The 10554-nt window shown below is 44.8% G+C and overlaps 1 non-coding gene across 1 annotated transcript; it reads right to left on the bottom strand.

Moving 5' to 3' along the window:
* Positions 1-252: 252 nt before the first annotated feature.
* On the bottom strand, positions 253-357 carry LOC148756010 (U6 spliceosomal RNA). The gene has a single exon (XR_016018345.1). It is a non-coding gene; the product is annotated as a U6 spliceosomal RNA (small nuclear RNA).
* Between the last annotated feature and the right edge of the window lie 10197 nt (positions 358-10554).

Below are 10554 nucleotides of genomic sequence, written 5' to 3' on the forward strand. Positions count from 1 at the left end.
ATGATTTCGCACTGGACTACAGCTTTTGTGGCCTCAGTTTCCTCATGTATAAAATGGGTATAATTTTAGTGCCTAGTTCATGGGGTCGTTATGATGAAATGACTTCACTGACATATTCTCAAGCAGCAATGTCTGTCTATAAAATTTCCTATTATGAATCCAGAAGACTTTCAGTTCCTCCCTGGGTCTGACGCCCCAGCAGGTGGCATATAAGGCCCAATATAGGGCCAGATCTTGGGGTAAGATACAGACTAAAATGTGGAACGCTGCAAGAATTTGCGTGCCATCCCTGTGCAGGGGCCAGGCTAAGTTTGTCTCTTATTCCAAGTTTAGTCCATGTGCTGCTGAGGTGAGCACTGGAGAGGAAGTAATTTGAGGGTACCTAAGACTATGTTGTTTCCCTAATTCTTGGAAACGTGTGTGGCACTCAACAAATATTTATTGAATGGATGAATGTGAACGCAGGTGCCAAGGGAGCACAGACTTGAAATATTACTGCATGCTCTGGCTCTGTGTTGGTATCAAAAGAATTCAGAAGGGATCCCCACTTTCTCCATGTGAGGTCTTTGCAAAAAAGACGTCTGACTGTGTGCTACTGACTGTAAAGCGTTTCCAGACTCTTTCCCAGGTGTCTGCAGCTGCTTTCTCCCTTGCTGTTTTGGGACACACAGGTCCCAGATGTGTGAGTAGAAAGGAGGACTGTTTACCTGCCTAGGAAAAAGCCCATTATGAGTAGTTTTGGGCCTGATTGCCTTTCTAAAGTGGTAGCCAGAATTAGAAACACATAGGTGGCCATTTTCCTAAGTGAAAACTGAGCAAAATAATCTGTGTTTCAAAGTGCCCAAGTGATAGGGGTGTCCTGCTTTCCTAATGCATTTTGGTATTTTGAGCTTTTTCTAAACAAGGACCATTGGTGTTTTGAAAGCTAACAGGCAGGGGTGGATAGACGCAGGAACAGCGGTGGGGTCAGAATGCCCTCCCTCCTGTCAGTGTATAGGACACGTGCTGGTGCTTGTGGACGTGTGTCCTGGCCACATGTCTGAGACAGGCCCTTAGCTCAGCGTGGAGCCCATAATTTCCAGGGCTCGAGGCCATGTGACTAGGTACAGTATGGTTGCCCTGTACTTCGGCAAGGACAAATCAGTGGTCTTGGCAGGGCTGGCCAGGTCCCCCCACATGTGTTTGAAGGAAGCTATTGTGGATGTTCAATGAGATAGATAAGTCCCGGGCTGGAATATAGTAGGTACAATAAGTGCTGGCTTCCACTTCAGTCGCTCTCTGTTCGGATGAGTTCTGTTTCAGGTAACGGAAAACGACTGCCCTGTAAGATGTGGGGGTTCATTTTTGTCACATATTATGATGTCTGGAGGTAGATGGTGGCTGTTTGGTTATAGGTTCAGCAGTTTCAGGGTTACTGTCTCTACAGCTCTCTTGATGTTTTTCTCATGTATACTACAAGATGGCAGCAGCTCCAGATGTCACATCTATGACAGGAAGAAAATGGAAGCCATTGGGATTTATCCCCCTTCTTGAAGAAAGAAACACCTTTCTTCACAAATGTCCCTCTATCCCCCAATAGAATTCTGATGATGCCTCAGTGGCAAGTGCTGGGTTACCAGCTCTACCCTAGCTGCAAGGAAGGCTGGGAAATTTTAGGATAAAGGCTTGTATGATTGATCATCTGTTTAAAAATTTTAATTTTTCAATTACAGTTGACATACAATATTATGTTAGTTTCAGGTGTAGAGCGCAATCATTAGACATTTATATAACATAGGAAGTGATCACCCCAATAAATCTAGTACCATCTGACACCATACAGAGTTATTACAATAGTAGTGACTATAGTCCCTATTCTATTCTTTGCATCCCGATGACTATTTTGTAACTACCAATTTGTATTCTTAATCCCTTCCTTCCCTTCACCCATCCTCAACCACCCTCCCATCTGGCAACCATCAAAATGTTCTCTGTGTCTATCAGTTTATTTGTTTTGTTTGTTTGTTTATTTTTGTCTTTTAGATTCCACATACAAGTAAAATCATATGGTATTTGTCTTTCTCTGTCTGACTTATTTCACTCAGCATAATACCCTCTAGGTCCATCCATGTCGTTGCAGATGGCAAGATTTCATTCCTTTTTATGGCTGAGTAATGTCCCATTGTATATATACCACTTCTTTAGCCATTCATCTATTGGTGAACACTTAGGTTGCCTCCCTATCTTGGCTGTTGTAAATAATGCTGCAATGAATGTACAGATGCACATGTCTTTTTGAATTAGTGTTTTGAGTTTCTTCGAATCAATACCCCGAAGTGGAATTACTGGGTCTCTTCCTTGTCTCTTGTTATAGCTTTTGTTTTAAAGTCTATTTGTCTGGGGTATTGCTACCCCAGCCTTTTTTCATTTCCATTTTCATGAAATATGTTTTTCCATCCCTTTACTTTCAGTCTGTGTGTGTCTTTTGATCTGAAGTGAGTCTCTTGTAGGCAGCATCTGTAAGAGTCTGTTTTCTTATCCATTCAGCATTCCTATGTCTTTTGATTGGAAAATTTAATCTATTTACATTCAAGGTAGTTGTTGATAGATATGTAGTTATTGCCATTTTATTATTCATATTTTCCTTCTTCTTCTCCTTCTTCTTCTTCATGAAGTTATGGGAACTTCTCTCCCTGGCACTGGAACCCTGGGCTGGGGAGCCTGGTGTGGGTCTGGGACCCCTCATTCCTCAGGGGGCACCTCTACAGCCAAGATATCCCTCCTGATTTTTAACTGATACATGTGGATATGGAACTAGCCTGTTTTGTGTCTCTGTCCCCTCTTACCAGCCTTGAGGGAGCTTCTTCTGTATGTCCTTTGTAGGACTTCTATTCAGCTAGATTTCAGGCAATTCTCAATGATGGTTGTTCTGCAGTTTAATTGTAATTTTGAGGTGGTTGTGGGGGGGAGACGAGCCCAGCGTTTACCTACTTGGCTCTCTTGACCAGAAGCCACGTGATTGATCATCTTGAACACATTATCTCCCCACCGCCACCCCAAGAAAGATGTCACAGGTTGAGTTCTCCAGAAGCAGAAGCTGAGATAGAGTTGGGCATGGAGGATGTTTATTAGGGATTAACACCTGTGGAAGGGAAGGGGAGAAAGCAGGATTGGGCAGAAGCAGCTGAACTGCAGTGTAGGCCTGACAAGCCCCCCTCGGGGAGCTCTGGAGCATGTATGATCCATCAAAGTCTTCCATATTGGCCTGGAATGGCTGGGCCTTTATACCCACCATGTGGTCAGTTGTTGGCTATGGGCCGGGCAGGAGCAGGTAGGTGGTCATCCTAGGTAAGATGAGTGGTGTGCTGCAGCTCACACAAATCCTGAAGGAACTCTTGCTGGAGGCTTCTTGCTGTCAGTGGGAGCAAGTCCTTTGAAGAGAGACCTGGGTGGTGTATCTCCTTGTTCATCCCCAAAGAAGAGGGGGATCTGTGCCGACACAGAGATGTCACCGGCCGATATTGACAGGGGTGTTTTCACTGTGTGCACCCAGGAACTGAGTTTTACAGCGTGGTAGATATTGTGGGAGAGCAGTTGAGGAGATATTTGTGGTCCTGGTGCCCCCCATCGAGTGATACATAATGGCCGCCTACATGGGGGTGCTGACCACAACACCTCCTGTGACTAAAGTACCAGGTTAGGTCCGTGCTTGTCTGGAAGCTCGTGTTATTATGATAAATGGTTAGTTAGAACAAGCAGAGGCAGAGTTACTCACTACTCAAGGATGAGCTGACAGCAGGGGCAGCTCTGGGGAAGGAACAAAAAGACGGCTCATCTATGAGTGTTTTGGGAAGGCTGGGCACATTTTGTGATCATCTAAATTTAATCTAGGACTTTCTGATATCTGTTCTTGACACCCCCACAGTGGCCAGCCACTTGCTATGTAACTGAGTTTTTTAAAACCATATTTATATATTTTATTTTGGAATGGTTTTAGATTTACTGCAAAATTGCAAAGGTAGTACAGAAAGTTCCAATATGTCTCTCATCCTGTTCCCCCCATTGTTCATGTTACAGCGCCACGGTGCATTTGTTAAAACTAAGGAACCTACATTGGTACCTTGCTGCTAACTAAGCTCCACATTTTATTTTGATTTCACCAGGTTCCCATTAATGTCCTCTTCCTGTTCCAAGATCCCATCTTCCATTGATTGCATCTTGCATACCACATTGCATTGTCATGTCCTTCTTAGTCTCTTCCAGTGTGTGACAGTTTCAGGCTTGTTTTTCGTGACTTTGACAGTTTTGGGCGGTACTGGGCAGATATTTTGTAGAAGATCTCTCAGTTTGGTTTGTCTGAAGTTTTTCTTTGTCTGATGTTTCTGGTTGGACCGGGGTCACGAGTTTCAGGAAAGAACACCACAGAGGTGAGGTGCCTTGTCACATCATGTCAGGGGCATGTGACCCCCCACATGGCATCACTGGGATGTTAGCCTTGGTTACTTGCTAAAGGGGGTGAATCTAATTGGGTTACAATTACTTGTTTGGCCTGAGGGAACTTAACATTTTTATGTGAATTTCTTTTGGGTCTTAAATCCCTACTTTTACTCATGGAAGGGGTATAGAAAGTGATACCTGAGTATTAATTAGCTGTGATCCTGATGGGAGGGCATTTCCACATGGTTGGCCAATAGTCTTTCTTCCGTTCCTTCCCACATCCTCTTTCCCACCCTTTCTCTACCAGACCCAACACTGCCTCGTGCCAACACACGTCCTCCGCCATGATAATGTCAGCAACCACTTGCCAAACCCTCCAATGGGCCGGGAACTTCCCTTCTTCCTCCTTCCTTCATTCCCTTCTCTTTCTTTTTGTTCATCTACATATTTTAATATTTATGTGCACGTGCAAGTGTACCAATATATTTATTTGTTTAAATGGCGTGCAGAAGAAAATTAGCTCTATTTTTTCAACTCAGTGCCCAACTATTTTAATACCATACATGGAAAAAAATTTTGTTTCCCAACCAAGTGTAAGATTTATTTTTACTCATACTCTAGGTTTCTAATATTTTTTATGCCTCTAAAGCTTTATCTATTTTTAAATGGAAATACACATAACATTCATGATTTTAAAGTATACAACTCAGTGGTCTTTAGTACATTCACAAGGTTGAATGACCCTCACCACTATCTAATTCCAGAACATTCCATCACCCCCAAAAAACTCCCATACCCATTAGCAGTCACTCACCATTCACTACTTCCCTCAGCCTCAGGCAACTACTAATCTTTCTGTCTCTATGTGACAGTCTAAAAGATGCTTCTCTGGGCTATGTTTAACTCTGGGATCCCCAAACCCTCCATTTTTTCTCACTGTCTCATTTTTCAAATTCAAAACTAAACAAAACCCCAACACCTGTGAATTTTCCTATTTAAAATTCAGTGTAAAAATTACAAGAACATTCAAAATAACACACCACAAACCTCTTCGTCTGAATCTCTTGCATTTCAAGGAGATCTTATGAATAGAGAATGAGTTACTTTGTTTTCTGAACACTTCAGTGCAAGGAACAGGTCAAGGTATTGTGTGCATGTGTGTGTGTGTGCGTGTGCGTGTGTGTGTGTTTAAAGAACATTTGTTCTTTGAATTCTGCCAGATCCTCTTTTGGAAACTCAAGGTAATAAATCCTTTTGCACCTCCCAGCCCATTTTCCTGTGGTTGATTCACAAAGTATAGCAACTGAGTCAAATTAATGATAAAAAGCAGGAGTTTCCTGAGTAGGGAAGCCAAAATCATCCATGTTGCTCTGATTTCTTCGAGATACCACTGGGTCTGGTTGAAAGACCAGATATAATGAATGTCCAAACAGAATCTCTATGTTTACGTTAAAGTATAAATATATTTTCCTGATTAAAAAAATCACTGTTAGCTCTTTATAGTTGTGTTTCTGTCATCAGTCACAAAGTTGAGTGCCTGTAACTTTCCTCAAGTCTTCCTGTTTCCTTCGCCTGGTTAATATTTGAGGTCCTGTGTTTTGAGTGTTGTGTTTCTGTGGGCATCGCCTTGGTGACATGAAGACAGTAGAGGTCTGCACCACTGAGCTTCCCCACCAGGGTGGGATGGTGGAGAGCCCGACTTCTCAACCTTCACTGTGAATCCAAATCACCCAGGGATCTTGTCAAAACGGAGATTCTGGTTCTGCAGGTCTGAGCGGCGTTGATGTAGCTGGTTCACAGACAGTACTTTGAATAGCAAGAAAAGAGACCTTGCCTGTTTGAGATTTTGAGAAGCAGTGCTCTGAGGAGCTAGCCCAGTGTGGAATTCACTCTGATGGTGGGAGAGGAGCACCCCGCACGCAGAGACAGCCGCAGATGTCCCAGCTGTGTGTGCATCCCAGGCTTCCAGTGTGTGGCCAGAGCGAGTGGCCAGTGGTTCCACACTGGGGCTGCCCAGAGGGTAATTTGGACATTTTTGGCCTCTGAGCTCAATGTTCTGACCTTCCCAGAGAGACTGTGAGCCACTCAATATCATTTAGTGAATTCCTTTTCTGTTACAATTAGCCAGAGCGGGTTTGTTATTTAGAAGCAAGAATCTGACCCACTCTTGCATTCCAACTGGGGTCGGTAGGTATTGGTTACCTGACAGCGAGGTGGTGTCTAACCCCAAGGCTTCATCAACTTGGAAAGAGTGCTGGGATGGATTCCCAATGCCTGCGCAGGGAGACTGGACTAGGACATGGCCGTGTGCATATTCTGCGTTTGGCGGCCCTGTCTCACAGTCTGTGTTAGTTTCCTATGCGGGTGGAACAGATCACCACAAATCTAGTGGCTTCAAACAGCAGAAATGTGTTCGCTCATAGTTCTGGAGGCCAGAAGTCCAAGGTGGGTCGGCAGGGCTGCATCCTTTCTGGACGCTGTAGGAGGGAATCAGTCTCCTTGCATGTTGGAGCTTCTAGGAGCCACTTGCAGGGCCGGGTGCCAGGCTCTTGTGCCCAGAATCTCTGAAAGACAACCCTCTGGGAGGTGAGCTTCCTCCCCAGTGCCAGGCCAGAAATCCTTCAGGAACTGTACAGCAGCCCCCTGAGGTCAGGGTTAGCTGAGAGCCGGAGCTTTCAGTGGGTGGTGGGGGTGGGGCGATCCACCCGAGAGCCAGGGGGATGGAAAAGGCTCTGCAGGTGCAAGATAATCAGGCCACAAGCCCATGGGGTCCAGCCCGCGTGGTCCAGCCTGCAGGGTCCAGCCCATGGGGTCCAGCCCACGGGGTCCAGCCCGAGGGAAGAGACTCCTAGGCTGGGAAGTGCTTCTTGGGAAATTATTTTCTTCCATGTTAAGGAAAATCCTTGCTGAAAATGTCCAGCCTTGAATGATTCCATCTGAGGGTGTGGAACATCTCCTTCATCAGCCGTACCCCATTCTGCAGGGTTGGGGAGAGAACAGCTGTCTTCAGCCTGCTGCCTTTTCTCTCCTCTTCTCTAGAATCGGGGTTTCCCCCATGGAACCCTGTTGCACGTTGGGTTCTTCAGGACAGAGCTGGGCAGGCAGGAAATTTCCAGGGGAGCACTCATGGAATCAACACCTGTGTGGGGATGTGCGGGAAGGAGGATGGGGCCCTCAGAGTTGTATGTACCGGGAGCAAGGGGGCCTGGTCTACACCCCAGCATCCGGCATCATTCCATGCGGCTTCTCCCATCCCCTTACGTAGCCTCAGGCAATGCATCTCTCTTTGGGGAAAGGCAAGCGAGTCTCAGAGGACTCACTGGTGCTGCTCCCCACCGGCCACAGTCCGCAGGTGGGGAAAGCGGCTCCATCTGGGCCACCGCACACCAAAGCATCCACAACAGCCCTCGTCTGTGGCATCTGAATGAAGCAAGTGCATGAGATTGCACACCTTGATCCGTTTCCTTCAGTCCAGTCTGCTTGTGGCCGCGCTCCTCTTGGGGAGTTCAAGTTTTAAAACCAGATACGAAGAGAAAATTGAGGCGTCAATGCTGCCCCGCAAACCCCAGTAGACGCTCGTGCCAGGAGAGGTCATGGGAGTGGAAACTGACTGAAGGAGAATAAATCGTGTCCTTTGTCGTGAGCCCAGGGCTCCGACTTCTTGAGGGTTGCACAGGCTGCAACCTCCATCTCTAGCTATCTAGCTATCTAGCTGTCATCTATCTCCCTCTCTGCAGAACATTACAGAACACATGGAGTTGAGTTTGCATATGTTAAATGTATGTGTTATGTGACTCCAACACAATACCAAGGCCTTTAATAGCATCCTGCCCAGGACGTGCTGTTCTGGTTGTAAAATCACAATCCTTGCACGCTGGGCTCTTGGGAAGCCAAGACGTGGTGTATGTGTAGGGGAGAGATGGACATATAATAAATGTAATAGAGCATGACAAAGGCTATAAAAATGTAGCAGTCCAGACCAGGTGAGATGAATTAATTTTGACAATTTGACCTGGTTCCTCCGTGTTCCTGTGTTCTTTCGGGTTAGTTTACTCTGAGGAAAGATTTTGTAAATGGTAGGTGGAAGTTTTCTCTCATTGTGTAAAATAGAAAAATCACAGCCTTTAGTACCCTTCAGAGTCCCACGCAGTTGACAGTGAAGCTTTTCTCATTTTGTTGAATTCATAAATTAAAGAAACATTGGTTGACAAAAACAGATACTGATCATACAAAGTGGAATAGGAGAGAAGAGCATTACGTGCTCCAAGGACAGCTGGCTTGGCTTTCTTGCCACTGGAGCTTCTCTCCCTGAAGCAGAAGGAGAAAACAGCTCTCCGATATGCATTGAACCACAGTAAACAAGTGTTGGCTTTGCTAGAAATGGCTTTGTTTTTTTTTTAAGCCAAGGTTTTTGTGGAAAACATTCCTTTCAAAGAAAAAAAAAGGGTGGGACCCTAGTTGGCAATTAATAGTCTGTCTTGCCTTAGATGTGCCTGTGCTTGGTGGTGTGAAGAATTGTGAGTTTCCTGTTGATCACACAGACAAAACCATTTGCATTTCTCTCAATTTTCTGAAATAGTGGTAACATCTTACTGGTTCCCTCATTGATGAATGAGTTAAATAAAATCTTTGAGACGCATTCATTTTATATTGGTATGAAAGTCGTGATGTTACGTTTCAAACAAAGATCCTGTAACACGTGGTGGCTCTTTTGGTTCACATGGCTCTGATTCCCGCATCCACGTTCATTGCCTTGGGCTGGAATCTGAGATTCTGCAGTGCCTATTGTTCTCGAGAAAAAGGTAGCTTAGTGGGGGTCTTCCAGACACCCCTACTTGCTTTACTCACCAATGCCTTACACAAGGAAAGACAAGTTGGCCAACATGCAGCGTCACTTGCTTTTTCGCCACCAACTTTTCCTTGAAATAAACACCGGTGCACATTTGCTCACCTGCTGATTCTTTTAACTGGATCGCGTCCCATTAATTCCTCCCAGGGGAGAGTTCTGACCTGAGGATGAAGAGGTGGCTCTCAGGAAACAGACAGAGCCTCTTGAACGCTGCCCCTGGAGCAAGCAGCAGGAAATGGGAAACATTCATTCAACATCCTGTTTGCACCTTAGGTTGACCTCAATGAAACACCAGCCATTAGCGTGTTTTGTTAAAGTCCAAGCAACACGGGCTTGTAATTGATAATGAGGATTTTTGTTCTAAGTGGCCAGTTATCTCAGTAATTCAGGCTAAGAGTCCACTGAAAAACACCCTCAATTTTATTGTAATAGCCTATAATTTGTGCTTTATTTTTAAAAGGAAAGACATTCATGTGTTGGCAGATTTCGCCTTCTTTCAATTACCATGTCAGCCTTCTTCTTTCTTTCTTTCTTTTTTTTTTTTTTTACAAGCCCAAACACCCTTACAGGAAATAGGATTAAATGAATAAATTCTAATGCACGGAGAAGACACTAGATAGCCCTTTTGAACAAAATGGCCACCAGCCTCTCAGTGAGTGCAATTGGCTGGTGCTGTTTAAAAAGTTGTCATTCTGGTCTACTCTGAGTGGTCCAATTTTTCATCTGTCTGGGTTCGTTTTGTCTACATGAATACACTCTATTAACAAACGTTCACTGTTTTCTGTTTGTTAATTGAATTATATTCATTGTAGAAAAACAGTAATAAAGAAAAGTTTAAAGAGATTCCAATAAAAGTATTGCTACATAGAGTTTGATCATATATATATGTATATATATTTGTCTTGATTTTATGAGAAACGACGTATTTGTGATTAGAATTTATGCTCCCTCCCTTTTTTCTTCTGATTTTCCCTCATCAAAGCAGGGAGGGAGGCTTCCCTAATTAGGGAGACAGGCTTGTGGCAGGGGCGGCACAGCAAGGTGACGTTGCCTAGAAGACCTTGCTTTGCTGTCTTAATTTCCACATCAGTGCTCACTGATGGAAGTAAAGAAGGGCATCTTCAAGGTAGTGGATGGTTGCCCAACTCTGGGGGCCCCAGGGAGGTGAGTCATCTGTGTGGCCGCCTCTTCACGCTGTAGACGCCCCCCGCCCACTAGTCATGTAGCAGCCATTTCATTATCAGATGCACTGTCGGGTATCGAGGTGCTTGTGTTCACCTCACCCTTAT

This window comes from Rhinolophus sinicus, chromosome 13, assembly GCF_057876585.1.
Source record: "Rhinolophus sinicus isolate RSI-liver-muscle chromosome 13, RSI-T2T, whole genome shotgun sequence".
Taxonomy (NCBI): domain Eukaryota; kingdom Metazoa; phylum Chordata; class Mammalia; order Chiroptera; family Rhinolophidae; genus Rhinolophus; species Rhinolophus sinicus.